This window comes from Fringilla coelebs (assembly GCF_963513975.1).
Source record: "Fringilla coelebs genome assembly, chromosome: 5".
NCBI classification, from domain to species: domain Eukaryota; kingdom Metazoa; phylum Chordata; class Aves; order Passeriformes; family Fringillidae; genus Fringilla; species Fringilla coelebs.
In genome coordinates, this window is record NC_140033.1 from 65,685,156 (window position 1) to 65,706,220 (window position 21,065).

Consider the following 21,065-nt stretch of genomic DNA (forward strand, 5'->3'; position numbering starts at 1 on the left):
TAAAGATATTTGTTGTGTTCTCTCTGCTCCACATACACTTAGAACCACATACTGGGTCAGAATAGACCTCTGTCATGGAAGACAAGAAAGAGCCAGAAAGGACCAGTGAAATCAGTTACAGAAAGAATCAGAAAAGATTTCAGGTGAAATCAAATGTTAAAATATAAAAAACACAGAGTTACCTAATTCAAATCTACCTCCTCATAAACTTTCTTACTTCCTTTCTTACTTGTTGAGGAAGAACAGCAATCCCATCTGTGCCTTCCTGCCTTATGTGTGTAACACACTTCCACTCAGCTTGCTTAATTTATGGGAGATATCAGACCATGTGAAAAGCAAATTCTGGGATTTTCTGACTTGCCTGACACTGTGGTAAATTGTTCTCCAGTCCTAACCAAATTAAAAAATATTTCCTAATACTGAAAAAAATATGTTCAGTCTTTTTGATTATAATCACAACAGAAGTCGTGTTCTGGAAAGGGTATGTGCCAAAGACAAAACATGTACAATAGCTATATATAAAGTTGGAAAAAAGGACCTCTTCTAATCCATTCTTTAGCTTAAAAAGATTACTAAAAACATATTTTGTCAAAGTACTATAGAATATACTTTAAAAATGGCAATAAAAATAATTTGCCTTAGGTGAGAGCTCTTACATGGTTACTGTTCATTAACTTCAGTTTAATAAACACTTCCCCAAGAAGGCTCTGCTGGGCTGGATCTGCCCGAGTTTGGCAGTTTAGAACAGGAGATTGTACTAAAGAATTTAAAGATGGCAAGTGTAGAAACACTAAATAAAAAGTTTGCATTTGGGACTCCGGCTGAATAATAAAGAATAAAACAATAATAAATTCAGTTTCTGTGAGTGAGGAGCACCCTTTGAGAGCACAATTTTGTCCAACATCTTTTGATAATATGCTGTGGGAGGAGCTAAGAAAAGGGAAGACAGTGATTGGGAGGTGAGGGAACAGGGAGCTATTCCATAAGGGCAGCAAGCAGGCAGGTTGATCTGGAGAGCTCAGTGTTTCAGGGCACAAGAGAAAGGGCAGTTGTGTCCTGTACTGCTGTCACTTCTCACTTGGTGGTCTTATACCTGACACGTGTTTCAAAAGCAGTTGAATCTCCTACAGAATATATAGAGATTTTTTCAAATGTATGCTAAAGCTGATTGTCACATCTCAACTTTTGGCTCAGAAAGATGTATTTTGTCAAGTGGGCCAGAAAAGTCTATTTATGTTTATTTCACAACACTAATGCTAAATAGAAGGTGTTCTGTTTGTGCAGTACTCCAAACAGCCATATTGCAAATAAAGGCACCCATCACTTGGGAGCCTTGGTCATTTAGGCCAGGAAGGTGCAGGTGCAGACCTCTCTGAAGTGAGAGCTACTTCTTAGCTTTGCTCTGAGGTGGGAGCAGCACCTCTGCTGCTCAGCAAGCATGCTCCTTATTGCCACTGTGCTGCCCTTGTCAGATTCCCAGAGGGAACAGGTCTCTCTGGAAAACTTTGTAAGGTGCTGCCTCACAGCTAGCCTGTCAAAGATGAATCCCGTTCAACAGTACCCCGTTTGCATGGAATGCTAGTTGGTTCAAACAGTTATTATTTAAAAAAAAAAATCCAGTGTGTCTAAAAATTTGATTTCTCTGAGCTGAAACAAAGATTAAAGCTGAAAACGAAGACATTCAAATTAAAAGGTCATGAGCTCCTCTTCATATCGCTTTTCCAGAACAAAAGAGAAATGAAATGGCCTCAGGCTTTGGCCAGAAGGGAGCAACAGAAGAGGGAAAGAAATTTATTTGTTCAAATACACTTATCATCCTTCATACAACATTTATCATGCTTTAATTAAATACAGCTCAGGAATTTCCCCAGAGTTGTACAGGGAGGACCAGAGTGCTTGTGATGGACATTTAAGATTCACAGCCCCATACTGTATCTTTTTATCAGCACAGCATTCCCTAAACAGGCCACTAAATTATCCCCCAGGTGCTGACTATGAGTGTTGCTTCACCCCAGCTTGCACCCACCTGCTCTGTCCCACCTAATGGTCTCAGTCTGTAACATTATCTCTGCTCTGTCCTGGACTTCTCAGTCATTTAAGTCATCCTCAAGATGCTTATTGCCTAAATTTTGATCTTTACGAAACACAGAGAAAATATTCTCTGTCACAAAGACGTGTGAATGCAGTAAAGGACCAGTCTGTAACCCCTCCATGCTCAGGTCATGGCCAATGGCAAAGATTCTGTGTTGGATTGAACCCAGCAGCTCACCAGCTCTGCTCACAGGAAAGAAGGGAGGCAGCAGGAACCAACAAGTCAAAGCCTCTGAAACTATTCCCTTCTTTCCAGTTTGTAGGAAAGGCAGAGAGGAACTGGCTTCTAACAGTCATGGAGACTTTTTCATAAAGAGACAGATGAATCATAGTCTCTCCAGTAAATGCCACCAGGGAAGTTGGGAGCTGCGGCTCCTGCAAACTCCATGTGTTTTCTCAGACTCTTCTCCTCAAGCTGTCCACACTTAATTCTGTTGGCTTACGTGTGCCTGGACCTTCTTCCTGTGCCAGCTGGTATTTACCCCTCTGTGACACACTGTAGATAAACTGACACAGACTATGCCCTCTCCCCTCTTTCACACAGATTACAGACACTTAATACAAATAAACAAACAAAACCATGCTATGCAACTGATGTTTCTCTTTAAGCACTGCATTCCTATGGAAGAGGACTGTAATAAAAATTATAAAGAAATAAATAAAACCACAGAGGGGATTAAAAAAATAATTTCCTCCAGTAGTTGCTATATTTATTCAATACTCTAATAAGCTTTTTTACATACTGAACTGTGATGTAATTTCTGTCTCCATAACATTGTGTTTCCATAGCTCAGGTTAAATTTCTCTTGAGCTTAATTGGAGTTTTTGCTTAGCAAGAAAGTGGGGATTGGCCAAAGTCCTGAGTGATAGGAATTGCAGTATGCTGTGACCTCCAGTTCTGCTGCAGCACCTCATTCTTACTGCCCTGTGCAATCTTCTCCTCCCTTTAGCAGGAATGTTTTTAAACTTGAGCTCTTCATTTCCAGTTCCAGTGTCAAGGGACTAAATTTGAAAGAGCTTTGGCCTTCATTAGCACATCATCAGTACTAACAAAACCACAAGCAACAAAAAAGCACATCAGCATGCTTTTCAGCACCGGCACTGGCTGACGTCTCCTCCTTCCCTGAGCTTTTTGTGTGTTGTGGGATTTTTTGTTGTTGGTTCTTTAATCAGTGAAACTAGACTATTGAGCTTTGGGGAGAAAAAGAGAGCCAGTCCTTTCATTTTATAATTAGTGGAAATTCAGTAGGAGCATTAACAGCTGTCTCTTTCAAAGACGAGCTCAGCATCATCTATGCACGAGTTAGAGCACAGACTGGGGAGAAATAGTAGCAACAACATGTCTCACATCCACACTGGTGACACACTGGCCATCGGTTCTGGCTAAGGGACAGCCCCAGCCTGTCGTTTGGACAGGCTAATGGCTTTGTTTGGCTCTTTGCAAGAACATAACTTTTCATTTTTTACTTTCTGATTAACAATGTGGAGAAGAGAACGCATGAGAGAAGCAGACAGAAAGACAGACAGAGTGTCCCACATGATGAGATCAATTAGGCAATCATTTTGGACATGTTCAGACAAAGAAGGTGGTCTCCTTGGAAACTGCAATCACATGCACACACACTCAGAATAACTTCTCCCACATTCTATTCTCTGCTCGGTACAACAAACTTGGATGTAAGCTCCGAGGGACAATCGCCCAGCCCGTGTTGACAGACGCGTCAGCGCTGCCAATGCCGTGAGCCGGCCCCCTGCTCTCCCCGCCGACAAATTCACCAGAGACTGAAGGATTAAAAAGCATATCAGGAGGGACAAGGCAGAGCTACCAATGTTGAAGGACAAAAATTACAACATTTTGGAAAGGAAAATAGTATAAAAATACCTCTTCAAATCTTGAAAGGTTTTAGAAAACTCTCTAACATAAGATCTAACAGTTGGAGAAAGTTACATGCCCGAAATGAAGTAGTAAGCTTACAAGTGGGACAAAGAAAAAAAAATCCAGCTACTTAGTAATTTTTTTTCAACTTGAAAAATAAAGGAAAAAGTTTATAGCCACATTTGCAAAAAAAATTTCTTCAGACCCCACTGTTCTAATTTACCAAAGTATTTTACCACTGAGACAAAGAAAACCCCACCCCCTTCTGCAAGACTGAGATATAATCTTTAAAGTTTTGAGCAATAAAGTCAGACATCACAAAAACAGGCTTTAACTGTGTTAACTTTTGTACTGACAAAAGGTGGCTGTTTGAAAGAGAGCACAATTAAAGTATTTTTTCAAGAAAGTACAACTATATAAGGTTAGACTCCTCCCAAACACAACGTTTCTGAGTCTTCTGTAACATCAGAAGACATCCTGGAGTTTTTACCATATTAAACAACCTCGACTGTACTCATTTCTTTGTATTAAAACTCTCTCACTAGAGTGTAATACAGTTCAATTAATATAAGAAAGCTATGGTACAGGGTACTGAGATCAAACACAAGCTGGAACACAGTTTAATGAACAATAGGTGAAATATCTGCCATTGTAATACAGCTTCAATTAACCTCAAAATGAACTTCACTTTTTCAGGCAAAAAGACAAAATTTTGTAATTGGAAGCTTTAAAACCAAGCAGTGCCAACACAAGCAGTGAGAGAGCCAACTAACCCTGGAAGAGAAGAGATCAGTTACCAGAGCTCCCCGTTTCACCCTGTACAAAAGTTCCATATTGGAACTCCCTGGAACTCCTATGAGAAAAACTTGGAAATTAATGCAAAATAAGATGGTCTGACACACACATATAGAATTGCAACTACCAGTGGAGCCCAAACCTGCCAGAGGAGCTCTGAACTCATCAGCTCATTGTTAACACTGGGACTAACAATGAAGGAAGATGAATTAGTCCCACACTCTGCACCAGAAATTACCCTGGTAAGGACATTCCTTTTTCAAATGGACCTCCAGATGCCATACTAAGTTTTTCCTCTCTGAAAGCAGATGCAAATTACAGCAGAATAAATTATCACAAATGTTTAAAAACCTACAAAAAATGGAGGAAACTGATCCAAATTGAAATTTTGAGCTAAAGCTGTGCTTTACAATCAGTAGGTCTAATGGAAAGGTTTACATAGGATTCTCTCCCCATTTTGCTTCCCAAGGGAAGCATTAAAAAGGAGGGAGCACACTTATCCTCTCCTTCTGCAGAACAGCTTTTTGCAAAAGGTATGTGTATCAATTTCTTTCTGAACCTAAGCCCAAGACTCCTTGTGAGCGTATTTTTCTTGCAAATCAAACTGCAAAAGCTCTATTTCCCTAGAGATTCTGCTTCATGACTTCACCTGCTGAGTTTTGCAACTACAACACATCCTGTCTCTAAACTCCAAGGGAACAGGATTAGGAGCACAAATTCCTAAGTTCATAAAACTACAAAGAAAACATTTTCATCCAAGTAAAAAAGGCCAAAGGTCCAAGGTTCCTACTGACTTCAGCAGGAGTCTTTTGGGCTTCTGAGATACCCAAGTCCCCGAGCCAGCCTTTGTCTGAAGAGGATTCTTCGACCAGTCTTACATAGCCAGCTCTGCCTGCAGAAGATAAAATTGCTTGGTGGATCTTGCAAATTAGAGCTCTGTGTGCTTTTAATAATGAAAATCTCAGAAGGTGAACTAAAAACTCAAATTATTGTTTTCAAAATTCGTAATTGTATGCATTTTATTCTTTTGCCCCGATTTAATAGAGACATTTTTCATATAGAATGGTGGAAATAAAATCTAGAAATTATAGCACTCCCTTAAATCTCTCCAATGCCGTTGGTCACGTGAAGGATTTGAGTTTTGCACAAGGGTGACCCACCCATTTCAGAGATGCTTTGATTCAATCTGCTGCTCAGATCAAAGTGCTCAAAGATGAGTCACCTGGGCAGATGTATCAAAGGCATTTTCAGTGCTCTGCTTGGCCTTGTATGAATACAGGAGGGGAATATTCTGAGCCCAGCCTTTGTGCAGGGATGACGCCACAGCTAAAGCAAATGTCTCCATCTCAGGGGCTGATGCAGCCCCAAGGAAGCTCTGTCTTCCATCACCTCTTAGATGAAAATCTGGGCTGCCAGGCTTCTTTATGCTTCCCTTTCTCCTCTAAATGGCTGACTCACAGAGATGGAAACATGACATTGACACTGGGGTAGGATCACTGCTGTTTCTTAATCACAGACACATGGAGAAACATGAAATGGGCTTAGCAGTCTGTTGGTGTTGCCAAAGAGTCAATCAGATGCTTTCTTGGACAACCTTCCCAGAGCTTATGATGAGTCTGTGATGAGTCACCTGGACATGGTTCACTCCTATCCTCTAGTACAAGCCTGCTAAGAATTTTGCAGCCGTGGCCCAGGTAAGCTGATCAGGTTGCTTTCTGCTGCTTTCATTTCCTTGGACAGAAAAAAATCAAGGATATCCTGATTTATGTCCAAAAAGAATTTTGTGTTGCTTCCCAGATAGGAAAATTGAAGGTGTCTAATTCTGGATTGCTGAGATTGTGTTTACTGAAGGCAATGGGAAAAAAACCCAAATCCCATGTTTCAGCAAGCACTGGGTCAGGCAAAGAGACCTTCTAAAGTGGCATATCAAACCAGAAATATATGAGGGGCAATTTTTCTTGTAAAAAGCTAAGCTGTGAGTTAAATACCACACTCTCAGCTTTTAGTTACAGAAAGCCACTTGACAATCCACTTGAACAGATAAAGAGATGGGAGCTGAATTCCAGAAGAGGTGTTCTCCTTTCCTTTTAAAGATAGAGAAGAAAATACACCTAAAATTAAGGAAAGCACATCTGAACTAAACCAAAATGCTATACACATGACTAAATTTTAGAATCATCACAGCAATCTCACATGCAAATCATGCTGGTATTTTCCATTCTACATTGGCAAAAGGGCACTTTTTGCTACATTTTTCCATTAAAAAGATTAAAATATAGATATGAATTTCTAAATTTAGAAATACTTAAAATTACTAAAAGATGCAGATTTTGAAAAGAAAAAAGAAGCACAAGTTAAAATATACAAATCAGGAGAGCAGTTCAGGGAGGGAGGAGGAAGAGAGGAAGGGAAGTACGCTCTTTGGTCTCACCATAAGATGGGATCCATTTTTCTCCCCTGTGGGAAAGCTGCTGAAGCACTGCCCAAGGCACAGATTTGCGTTGAACATGCCCTGTGGTGTAGACACTGACTCTAGGTTTAAACCCTCTGCCATATGAACCTTTTTGCTACAGTATTCTTGGTAAATTCATGTATGTTCATGAGTTCAACAACTCAGGAGGTTGCAGGCAACATCTGCCCAGCACAGAGAAAGAATGATAAAGTAGAATTCTTTTCCAGCTGTGTAGAGCTGTACACATTTCAACCAGTTATTACAGAATCAAAGTATAACTGAGTTTGGAAGGGACCTCAGCTCCCTCCTCCTGATTTGGAGGTCTGAACTCCCTCATCTAAACTAATAGCTGTCCTTGCATTAAGCACCTCCTGCTAAATGCAAGGACAGCTGTTAGTTTAGATGAGGTGGCCCACAGCTTCATCTGGGCGGGTCTTGAAATCCTTCAGCCGTGGGGATTCCACAACCAGTCTGGGCAACCTCTTGCGTTGCCTGCTTGACTGAACTCATGAAAGATTTATTCCTTACATCCAGTCTGAACCTCTTGTTTCAATTTATGATCATTGTCTCTGCATTCTCTCATTTTTCACTGCTGGGACTCCATCATCTCAATAACCTCCTTTGGAAACTGGAAGGCTGTTATTAAATCCCCCCTTCCTCCAAAGCTTTCTTTTGTCTGGGGTTAACAGTACCAGCACCCTCAGCCTCCCCTCCTAAACAACCTGTAACCCCCTGACCATTGTGGTGGCCCTTTGCTGGGCACATCAATACCTTTCTCATACTGAAGGACCCTAAACTGCCTGGAGCTTTCTAGATGAGGTTTAAAGAACTGTATGTAAGAGGAATAATCTCTTCCCTCAGCCTCCTGGCTGCTCCTGTCAGTGCAGCCTGTGTCACAGCAGCCCAGGATGCTGCTGGCCATTGTCACTGCCACGGCACAGAGCTGGCTCTTGCTCAGCTCTCTGCCAACACCCCAGGGCTGTCCCTGCGCAGCTGCTCCCCAGCCTCCACCACTGCAGGAAGACTCTTCCCTCCCAAGCACATGGTGTATTTATTCCTGCAGAATTTTGTAGGGCTCCTGCTGGCCCATCCCTCCATCCTGTCTGGGTCCCTGTGAGCCAACAGCCCTGTCCTCAGGTCTATCAGTTGATCTCTGTAATTCAGTGTCATCTACCAACTTCATGAGCATGCCTCTATCACCTCCTCCAGGGCACTGCTGAAAGTGTCACACAGGACAAAATAAATCCTGTGGTGTTCCTCCTGCCATGGGCCTCAGCTAGAATATGAGCCATTAATCACTACCCTCTAAGCCAGACCAGCCAACCACTAATTATGCATTTATTTGTCCACCCACCCAAATTCTGAATTGGACACAGGAAAATTTGTAGACCTTGTCCAAAAATTCTTGCTGAAGTTAAGATAAATGACATCTACTGCTCTCCCTCATCCACAGCTTCAGCCAGCTGTTTTATCCTAGAAGGCAATGAGTAAAACCTTGGTAAATCCATACTGATTGTTTCCAGCCATCATTTTCTCCCTCCAGACCGTGTCTTTATTATTTACTCAGTGGCCCATATCCACAAGTTGGGTGTATGCAGAAGGTACCAGCCCAGGCTTTGTCACTGAACCAGCACAGAGGCTGCATCAAAAAATCCTCTCCACTCTCAAGCAGAGCCTGCTCACCTGCACTGTGCAAAGCTCTGCTGCTCTGCATTTGCCAGGACATTCAGCCCCAGCCACAAAGGAGAGTGTGTGCATATATGGACAGATGTGTACATAAAGATAAACCAGTCAGTTGCTTTTCATCCTCACTTGTCAAAATTCAGCATTCATTCTTGAGCCTTTCAGACTGAGGTCAATTCTGCTTAGCTGAGGTATTTTAGATACAACTGCACTATGAATCTAATTGAGAAAAAAAATAAGACAAATAAGCCATTTCCAAATGCTTCCAAAATACTAAATATTATCTGAGTCTAACATGTATATACTAAGGATTACAATACACACTGCAACTCTGAGGAAAATATTCCATTATATATGATGTTAACCACCAGTGTGAATGCGGTGGTCCTGCTACAGCATTACAGATGAATAATGAGATCTCTCAAAACTAAAATGCATAGCAACAAAATGTACATGCTTTTAGAATGATTTCTATATAAAATCATGCATTTATTTAATCCAAATTAATTTCTGCAGCCGTTTTTCACAGAGGGATGGTGCCTGAGATGAAAAGTAACACACAACCTTCTTTTAGCAAGGCTAATACCTGCATGCTCTTGAGACTGCATTCTTATTTCTGCTGGTAGGTGCTGTATAAATTTGTAAAAGAGACCATCTGATAAATGTTTTCCAAGCCTGCTTCTTTCACGTGAACAGAAATAAATTCTCAGCATCTGGATGTCATGGCCTGAAGATGGTAATTGAAACTCTTGCTCAGTACAGTGAAGTATTTAGAGACATAATGAAAATTAGCAGCAGAAGCATGAAATTCCACAGGCTCCTGCAGCACATCTGACCAGGATAAAAGCTGCTGCCACAAAGGACAAGCTGACCATACCATGGGCAATGCAGTATAAAGCCAGAGAAAGCTGACCTTACTAAACACACAAAGCTTTTCCAAATGTCTGACACTATCAGGAGGTTCTGAGTTGCCTTTTTTCCAGTTTAAATTTATAAATTCACTGTTGCATTGATAAACAAATAATTAAAATAATTCATTCTCCTACCTGTATCACCCATAAATACTGGGGAAATTAGAAGGACTACTTTTTGGGACATTCACTGTGGTATCTGTTCTCCTGACTTGAAGGAAACCGTATCTGAGAGTGAATTGTCTTGAAGTCCATTTTAAATTACAGTCACAGTAATGCAATTATTTATGAACAGGTAAAGGTTAATTAATTAATTTTGATGCTGCAAACCTACAAAAGACTGACATGAACTAAATTCTAGCTTTCTACCTTATCTTCCTTTTCTCATATTTATAACCTTATTTCAAAATACACTGGGGACACTAGCTGCATTGTGATCAGTGGCTATGGTTTGAGTTTAAAATTTTGGACTGCCTTTCCATTTGAAAGAAAAAAAATAGTGCATGGTTGATACATAACATAAAGGAGTTTTATGACATGACTGAAACAGTTACTACAGAATCCAAATAAGTTATAGTAATATATGCTGCTGTATACACTCTGTTTTTCTAGAAGCTTTTTTTTAAACAAAACTTTTATTAAATTCCACTTACATCAGTGAGAAGTCAACTTCAGACAGTTATACTTAGCAAAATGTATATACTACATTTAAAGAAAAATGTATATACTACTACTTAGAAAAATGTAATACTATTTAAACATATTGTATTATCAGAACTCCTCCTCTGCTGTACTGTAGGTATGTTTATATTCCCATCATAAAAATTTGCTACAGGAAGATCTGGAAACAAATTACATGAGACAGTATTCTCTGTCTATCAATCGAAGCAAAATTTTTAACACTGTTATTTGACAAGGATGCCTTTCCAAAGCTTGATTGTTAACAGACTCCAGGAAAAAAAAAATCATAAATAACATCAAACATTTCAATTTTTAAGTGCTGAAAACATGTGTTTACTGTCTGTGAAACTTCCAAATGGGAAAGGAAAACAGGAAATAAAAGCATCTGATTGATAAAGAGTGGTGGGATTTAGGTTGTTTTTTAAAGATTAGTTCAAACAAACCAAGAACAGACCTAATTTAATAGAAGCCTTTCTATTTTCATAAAATCAGAGAATTTCAACCACTAGGATTTTTCCTACATACACACATATGCCATTCCAATGTGGAGAAGGTTTCTGAAATCCTAAATTGCTCAAGCATCTTCATGCACAGCCCCTCTGATCCAAATTTCACAGGCAACTGCAGCAACATCTCTCAAGCTCTGCTGAGAGTAAGGGAAACAATTGAAACCAGAGTGCAAGAGACCAGTTTACAAAGAACTGATTCTACTGAAGTTTGCTGTGCATCACACAGTGGTCTCCATGTCCAAAGTTTACTGCCACAGCCAGGAGCTTACTGCAGACAGCACTTCTGAAGTCCAACATTGCCTAAACTCCTCTAATTGTAGGCACACCTCCTATTTGGAGAACTGGTCATGAGTAACTGGCATTTTTACTCCTTTCTAAAGCCAAAAATAATCTGGTCAGATGATGTTCATGGGCAAAAGAGGCAAGTGAAAGGCACAGTGCAGTGGAAGAGCAGCCATACAGCTGAGCAGTGTGCAAGGAGGAACAGCAGGAAGGCTGGAAGGAATGCTGCAGGTGGCATCAAACCCTTACCCACTTAGTAACTACAGTTACACTGTGCAAGGGTAAGAAATACATTGTCCCTCTCTCAGGACCACAACTTCTCCTGCTGATGTGCAATACTTGTTCCTACCTAGTGGCACACAGCAGAATTCTTTGCTAAAACAGAGCTGCCCTAGTGACAACTGAAGTGATGCCCCATTGCTGTGAGATGCCATCAGCTCCATCTCAGGATCAGAGGGACTGTAAACGCTTATGACTACACTCACAGCAGGGCCACTGAGTGGAGAAATACACTGAAATGAGTTTTCAACTGTCACCCATTGCTATACAAAATCTCTTTCATACACAGGAAAAACCAAGACACTGTTTTACTCCTAGGACATTGCAGCAGCCCCCACTTGTCCTGGCAAGGCCACACGTTTCCAGAAAATTGTATGAAACAACTGAAAGGATTATGGTTCCAGCTTGGCAGTGATTTTGTATTGAGACATGGCTTCAGCCTCACAGAAGAGATGAATGACAAATCATGATTTCTATCTAGCCCTAAGACACCACTTTTAACCATAAGATGCTTAGTACTTAAATTTAGCTTCCCAGTGACTCTCAGTTAAAAGGTTTGACCCCCCAATTCATCCACACTAAAAAGAGAACCATCAAGGCCATGTTCACTTCAACTGAGCGTGGGCACTGTTCTCACAATCACAGATGTTTATCACAAGCAGTAATTTGCTTTGTGTCTTTATTAATTACCAGTGCTGCTTAAAAATCCAACACCTCACAGCCTGCCTCTACTCTTCCAACTACAACTGCTGAAGTTAATTCACATGGTTAATTGCTAACATAAAAATGACTGTTATACTTTCCCCTCAAGTGCTAATATTGATGCTTTAGTACAAAAGATGTGGACAGATTAAAATGACATACAGGATGAAACAGTTTACAAACACAAGGCAAACTGATTTGGAAATCCTGGTAACTGCTGGTATATACCTAGAAACACTTGTTAGAGCAAATTTTGTGTGCAGGTCTAGTACAGCCATTTCTGCTCATGGGGAGCAATCATGTAATAGTGTAATTTCATCCTAAACTGCCTGGGAACTTCCAGCTATGAGGTTCCAATGGGTACAAACTAGTGTTCTGGTTTTCCTAGGCAAACCATCACAACTAGTTATTAAAAAACCCTCTCCCTTTTGAGACTGGCTTCACTTAGTGCTTCTCACCTGGCAATGGCTTCCACAAAGAACTGACTGGATATTTTTGAAAACTGGAACTGTAAAATTTTCAGTTTGGGAGAAAAAGTGTGTAAGTATACAGAGGTCAACTGGTTTCTCACTGATCTGAATTTAAGCCTCCTCTTACTGCAAACATGTATCAGGTAGTGACATACATAATCAGTCTGAATCAAACTGAAGAATTCTCTAATATACACATTTACAACCACAGCTTTTGAAAGCACAGGAAAGTTTGAAATCCCATAGCTCTCAGTTTAATTTACAATTTCCTTGCTGGCTTCCTACAGCCCATATAAGCTGCACAATAAGGTACTAAACCTGTGTGTTTGCTTGCCAGCTGTTCCATACTCAAACCTTGTCAGGCACAATACATATAAGGAACTCCACCAGTATGTATTTTGAATGCTATCCTACGTTGGAAGCAATTTTCTGTCTCAAAAATGCATTCTAATTTTCTCTGAGTATTACAGAATCATAAATAGCTAGACAAATGTGGGAGCAGAACTGAACCATTTTTTCTTTCACCCTTTATTACCATACCTTTAGTATGATGTTTCCCTCACATCTCTATGAATAAAGGAAATCAATTCCACAAAGAATATTCACTGAAAGACTTACTGGAGAAAAGGAAATAGGAAACAATTTGGGGATTGCAGAATGCACAGGATGAGCCCTAGAACTCTCTGACAAACATGAACCTTAAGATTACCTTTTCATTTCCTGCACTGAACAGAGTAAAATAACCATGGAATAAATGAAAGACATTTTGTTTTCAAAAAACATAGCCTACTTGATGAGGTATTGCAAAATCAAAACTCATTTTTCTCTTATCTGTAAATATGGTATTTAACTGAGTAATTATTTGAGTCACGTAGGCCACATGTGGATGAGCTGGATAGACTTTTGTGTTTTGTAAACTATAAATAATCCTACACAAACACTGCTTTACTAGAGCAATAGAAGTACAAACTCCACTTCTGAGGGGAGAAAAAAAGAAAAAATGGCAAACTCTTGCTTCCTGTTATGTTTCATGTTATCTTTCAAAAGTTCAGCAGCAAAGAGCTACCATGAAACAAGCCAGAGTATTTAATGAGACAGCAACTGGCAAATAACACATTTCATGGGACAAGTTGTACTTTTTCTTCAAGTTAGTCAATAAATTGTATTTAATGCATGGAAAGTACTGCCTATAGCTCTTTAAATAAGTATTAAATGACAGGTAAAAAGAAGGAATGTACTAATTTGGGAGAAAACCTTACTGCTTATGCCTCAGAAATTACTTCAAAAACAAAACTATTTGGAGTCAAAGAGGCAAAGAGAGTCTCTTCACTTTACATGAAAGGTGAGGGAAATTTGATTGACTAGTATTAATATGAAAAATATCTTACACTGGTGTCTGTAACTGCAATTGCAGGCTGATTTCAAATACAGTTAAACCAATAAAAAACTGTTCTTAGAATTTAAAATTTTCTAATTTAGTATTGGTGAGAATTTTTATTTAACTGTCCAAAAAGATTCTTCTGCCTGTATTTCTTCATCAAAATTTCTCTTCTGAAAAAAGTGTCATTGACCAACATCCTTAGCTTCATTCTTCCTCCTTTACACCTAGGCACCCATATGTACTGCCCCAATTTCTGTTAATCTTTATATTAATGGCTCACAACTGTAGCTTTGCATGCTTTCCCTGCAGTTTCCCTTCAGCTCCATACTATGGACACAGCACATCACTTACTGCCTGTCCCATGTATCACCTGAGTGCTCATGTAGCTCTCCATGGCAAAGAAAGCTCTCTTCCAGCGATGCCTCCCAACTGCCATTTCAATCCCACTTTTGATACCTTCTTCCTTCTCTCTGCATATAGTGGATCTCAGTAATCTGGTTTCTTTTCTAGGCTTTTCCACATATTTTGAGGTTTAAATTTATGCTTTACCAGCTAAAATGCAGGCCTGCATTTGATCAAGGTGCTCTTTAGGGAATCATGGCACTGTGTCTCAGCTCCTGCACCACAATCCCTTCACACATGGCAGCGAAAGGGTTTCTTTCCTTTCCCTCCCACAACCCAGATTTCAGTCCTTCCTGTTCCATCTTCTGGCCCAAAGTACATTTAGTGTTGGGTTCAAGCCCAACTGAATAAATTCACCATAGGGTAAAGACCATCTGTAATCAGTGTCTTAATTCTTAAAACTACTACTTTAAATTTTCTGCTTGTCTTTTATTATTATATCCATGTAAAATGGAAAACGAAACTGCTCTTTTTTTTTTCCCTACCAATGTTCCTGTTCCTATATGCATTTGAAAGGTATCATCTTTATTGGCATTCCTTCTACTTTATTGGCACGCCTATTGGCAGCTCTAACAAACCCATTGCTATTTGCATCTCTACAAGACCATTAAGATTTATAATTTTTATGTACTTTCATTTTTTTTTCTAAATAATGATTCTCCTAGGTTCTCTTGCTCTTTGAGCTGAGCACTGAAAAAATCTGCCAAACAAGAATGAACCTGTCCCTGGACAAATTATTCTTGCAGCTTTAGAGGCTGTATTCAGAAACTTTTCCCTTTAGCTGAGTGAGTGATTCTGCCCCTGGGAAGGTGTGGTCATCAGCATTCACATAATATTAGCATTCAACACATCCCTGAGTGATCTCATCTTCCCACAACCTCAGGGTATCACTGTTTCTCCACTTTTGCAGCACTCTCTCTCTCTCTGAATTGGCACTGCAGGCATTACTGTGTTAGCCAGGAGTTTAAACCTTTACAAATCTCATACCTGTATACAGAAATAATGGTCCATACAGATTCTGTGTGAAGGCAGTCACAGAGATGTTCAGCTTCTATACATTCTCATGGATATAAAGCAGAAGATTTGATGGAGTCTGTGTCTGTTTTGACTGGTTTGGAAAATAAGAACAGGCAGTTTTACCTTATCTGAAGAAGTATTTACCATGGATTGATTCCCTTTTACAGATTTGTTTCTTTCAAACATCTGCACTGACTATTGAAAATCACCAACAAATGTCCAGCTAAGATCAAATGAAACCTTTTAGATGGGGTCCAAAGTAACAAATGCTCATTTTCAGAAGTCAGCGCATGTAAGACACACTCACACAGCCATGCCAGCTGCATGAGGATCTATGCTCTTTCTTAGCACTACTTGTGTTGTTAGAAATGGTGTTTGCATGGGATATCCTGACTCACAGTTCGTGCTGCTCCCTTCTGAAGTGAAATGTAACACTTGCTTTGGCATTAGACAGCTCATGTCACAGAAACCATTCATGCCTGACTGCCAGGAAGAGCAGAAAGCCAGAATATGAGATGCTGACCGCTGCAGTAGCAGTAGCCTTGCTTTGTGAGCTTTATCCACATGGTCTCAAACTACAGAAATATCAAGGTGCCCCATCACTGTGCTTATGTGATACAGCACCACTGGCAGGGTTAAAGAGATGGGCCCAACACCCTGAAAACCATGCTGAGAGATGCTGATGTAGAACTCCTCCACTCATTACTGGCCCAATTACAATATACCATTGTTAGGTTCTGGCATTTTTCTCAACTAAAATCTGGGCCATGATCACCTGAATTTTAAGTTCGTTCATGTTTCTAGAGAGCTTTAACAATGCTGGCTGGAATACAGTTTTGGTTCATTGTATAATAAATATTACATATTTGGTTCAAATTATGGTTTATTTAGCATACATCCTATTTAGAGATGGGAGTTTGAAACAAGTTCCCAAAGCACTGTACACAGCTTATTTTCACACATCTGTCTGGGGGATATGTGCCTTTATAAGATATTTGTCTGATTTGCATTTACAGTGCAGAACTTTACTGCACCTCTGATGTCCTTCATCAGATTTAACCCAATTTCAACGTGTTTAACATTGAGGGGGTTCCCTGAATCCAACATGCAGACAATTCTTTCCAGGACTGCTTTTATTATTTCCAGGGTAGCATATAAGGAAGAGGAACGGGATGATAAAGACACAGACATCTGTAAAGCACCTGTTATCGCTATGCTGCTATTTGTATTACCTTTTAAGTCCAGCTGTAGCACTGGAAAACACAGAGTGAAGCTTTATTACTGCAAAGCTATGAAGGCAGTGGTATAGAAACTGTACTGCCTTCCCAAAACCAACCAGTTCTTCCAAGGTTTTAGCAAAAACAGAATAGAATTTACTGTCATAGGGTGGCCCAGACTAAATGCAAAGGAAAACATACAGGAAAACTCACAATCCTTCTACAAAGAACAAATTTCTAAACTTTAAGAGAGACAAACACCTCCAGCACATAGGTGGCCTGGAAGTAAAGATTTAATTAACACTCCTGCATTTCTTGTCCCTAAAGGCCCAAGACGAAAAGCATGCCTACAGAGTCAGCTTGACCCTAAAGAAGCTGTATGAATGTAGTTCAAAAGCAAAGTTAGGTTCAGTGACTAATCCTGATCCTTAGCCAGACAATTACAGAGACAATATAAAAACCCACCACATTTAGTAAAGCAACAGTCCTGCAGGATGAAAACGACCAACGCTCATTTTCTCCCCTATACATTTCATAATAGTTTAAAAGTGTCAGAGAACAGCCAGGTCCCTTGGTTTTGTCAGGTAGCACATCTGCTCTGGAGTCCTCATTAGGGAGAGGTGGTACTTCTACTTGCTGATGGGACTGTCCCTGTCAGGACACCCGCCAGGCATGTATCAAAGATGAAGCCATTTTCTAAACTTCTAAACCCTTTCTTTTGTTACTCAAAAGATAAGTAGGACTAAATCCAAATATTGAAGCAGTATGGGGTTCCTTCTGAAATGTAAGTTTTGAAATTAGCAGTAGACAGCAGTTAGACTGGCGTGAGTAACTAGTGGTGGGAGGAAGAACCCCTTCCTGACACCATCTTCCACTGGCTTTAGAATTCACTGAAAAGTAGGCTCAGGTCTGTGCCAACAGGGGCAGCTGGATGAGGAAAACAAAGGTACCCTTCAGATCTGGACTTGGCAAAACAGTCAGCAGAAGAGCTCCAGTAAGTTCCTACATACAGGACAGATGGTCTTATAGCCCACAAGCTTGAATTTGGCAGGATAAATATCCTCACAAGCTGGGTTTAGCAGAGAGATTGCATAGACTCAAGTTGTGCTAGAGTGCACTCTTAAAATTTAAAGCCATGGGATGGAGATCCAGTGTCTGAGTCGCCCACACCACAGACCCACTTAGTTTACCAGGACAAATAAAAGCATTGTTTCCAAGATGCATGTGGATGTTGGTGCCTGGCTCCCCGGCAGATGAGAGGAGGCTGATGTTGGAGAACCATCAGTGAGGGACTTCAGTTTCAGCTACCCAGTAGAAAGTAAACAGACACCTCATAAAATCATACATACTCTCCTCTGTCTTGGTCTAATGGAGGTTACAGGCTCTGTCAAGTCTCAGAGAAGAAGTGGAAAAGGAAAAGCAAAGTATTTTTTAGGGAATCTCAAAGCAATTCAGGGGACAATATGCGCATGTACATCTAATTTCAAGAGAAAATTATTTTCCCAGGTGAAAACAGAGCTTGTTTTTCTTATTCAGGAGGGGAAGGGCTTACAGGGGATGTACAGGTGCCTTGTAGAGGGCAAACATCATCTCTCTTCACAACCATGACCATGGTGTGAAGGTAACAGATTATTGAAGCAAAACAGAGCTTTGCTGAAGTCACCTGTGCCACCTCTGAAAATCTGAAACAGCCCAAGGCCACCTAATACTGTCAACTTAAGTTCTCCTGTTGCATTAGAAAAGTTATTTGACTGGGTGGTTGATGAGAAAGTAGGACGTCTATCACCCTCAAGAAAAGCCTAATGGATACTCCCAGTCAGTGGAGCAGGAAAGAAGAGCCTCCTACCCATCTCCCTGTGAAGTATCTACCTGTGTCTGTTCAGATGTGACTGCTGAGTACCAAAAACCAGGTCATTATATAAAAAAAAGTAACTTTGTATTCGGCACTTTGGATCCTAACACGTTGCTGAGTCACACCTACTTGTTCTAAAACAATAAAAAACCTCCCAAAGTTTCATCACTTACCAGAATTTCAACAGTAAGGCTGTGAAAGCACTTGAACTATGTCCTTCTGGGCACGTCAGCCACAAGCAGCAAACTGAATTCCAACTGGGAATTCTTATGGTGACTGCAGTGGTCTTTCATATGGAACACTTCTCTGACCTGTATAGAAGGCAATCCCTAAGTCTTTCAGAGAAAGAAAAGCAAGTAGACACAGGGAAAGGGATGAATTAGACACAATTCCCAGGGTGCCCTGTTTAACCATTCTTTACACTATTAAAACACCTTGGAAAGGATTGGTACTCTCCTGCATGGTAGAGAAACAGCCTTGTAGTTTCTGCCTGTCTTCAGAACAGCAGCTGGAGTCTCAGAAAAAGGAATAGCCTCAGCTCTTGAGATGATATTTTACTAAAAGGAAAAAGAGTCACAAACTGAAGTGGTACAGGGAGTGCACTGAATAACCAGACTGCTGACTCCAACTGCAGATTTCTAAGGCTACCAAGAGGTACAAAAGTTGCCTGAAGACCATGAATGAAGCAAAATGCTACATTTAACCACACTGATTTTAGAATGGGAAATTTTAAAGCAAATGAATAATCTGACCAGAAATTTTACCCAAGAAAGAAAATAATCAATGACAGACTGTGGTGGAAGGTTGTGGGTTACAATTTATGTGGCAGTAGTCCTGCCACAACCAGGGATCAGAGCCACATGGCCCTAGGGAAACAGAGAGCACCTGGAATCACAGGTTACTGCTGCCTTCAGCAGCTACAGACTCATGAGACTCCCTAACCCAGTGGGGAGAGAGTGGGTTTGCCATGGTTCTTCCTGTTCTCTTTGGAAAACTGTGAAATTGTGCCTATGGAAAATAAAATATCCACCGTAGTTGAATTTTTTTTTTGGCCCTTTCAAAGGGATATAAACAGGCAGAGTTTTCTCCCTTTCAAAAGGAAAAAGCAAAAACCAACACAAACACCCCTCCCCAAACAAAAACCAACGAAACAAACAAAGCAAAAATACACAGCCAACCAAACAAAATCCCCAAAATAATTTAGTACTGAATTTAATGAGCCAAACTCTTAATTTAAAATCTAAGTAATACTAGATGTGACATTCTATTAATCTATTTTGCTTTACATCTATTAAACCTTACCTGTGGGAAGCATCTCTCAGCCCACCTGGAAGTATGGAACTTATTGCTTAGGACCCCAGAGTCATTTATATGGGTTTACATAATCTCCCTATCTGCTTGGCTGCTCTGACACCACCAACAAATAGACCGAGTCAGATTGATTTTTGGGAGGATTTTTGCAATCCAGATGTTTTTTTGCAGAAGAAACAGGATGTATACAATCCACCCACTAAAACTTTTAAATAAAAAGTTTTTTTGACAGCCCTCTCCCAAATGTTAAAAAGAAGAGAGAAAAAGTAGTGACTTCTAGAACGAAACCTTGCATGCACATTACTTGTTCCCAGCCTTCCCTTTTCTCCCAACAGATACATTTCATGTCATTTCCCCCTTATTCAAACAACTAATTCCTTTGGTTTACTGGTACTGAATTATAAAAGTCATTGCATGAGATGCAAAGAGAAGCATAAAGCAAATGAATGCATATATACATCACATTGAGGGCAACGTAATAAAAAATAGGTATTCTCTTTTCCAGTTTGCCTGTTCACTTAGCTAAACAATTTAAAGAATGCTGAGAATTCTCCTTACACATTTCCCTTCCCTGGCTTTTGGTGGCTTACCAAAAGCCAAATGATCAAATGTGGTCAAATGATCACTATCATTTGATCCATAATGAAACTATTTGATGGGTTTTCATTAAATGATTCAATTACATTACATGATACATTATTGCTTCTGTAATTTTCACAGTCTCTATTTCCAACAGGTTCCTGCTATTGAAAGGAACAGAAGATGCAAGTGGTTCACCTAAGAATGGTGTAATTTCTTCAATAAGAAATTTTGTGACAGTTCAAGGCTGTAAATATGGCAGATATTTACAGGAAGCATAGGAAAACAGACAAGGTAACAGAGACATTAGATCTAATTCTTAGTTGTTGGAGACAGTGTGTCCCCACATCTTTACTTCTTTGTCAGTGTGCATATTTCACTGCTACATTGCAATCACATAATCAGAGAAAATGAGTATTAGCATATGGAAAACTCAGAGAGCTCTAAACAATTAGTTATGATGTTTTTTTTCAATCCATGTACTTCAACATTAGATTTAAGGGACAGGAGCGTAACAAAAATGGGATGCCCATGTACTCTCAGTAAATAACCATGTAAAACCCAATCCAGCTCCT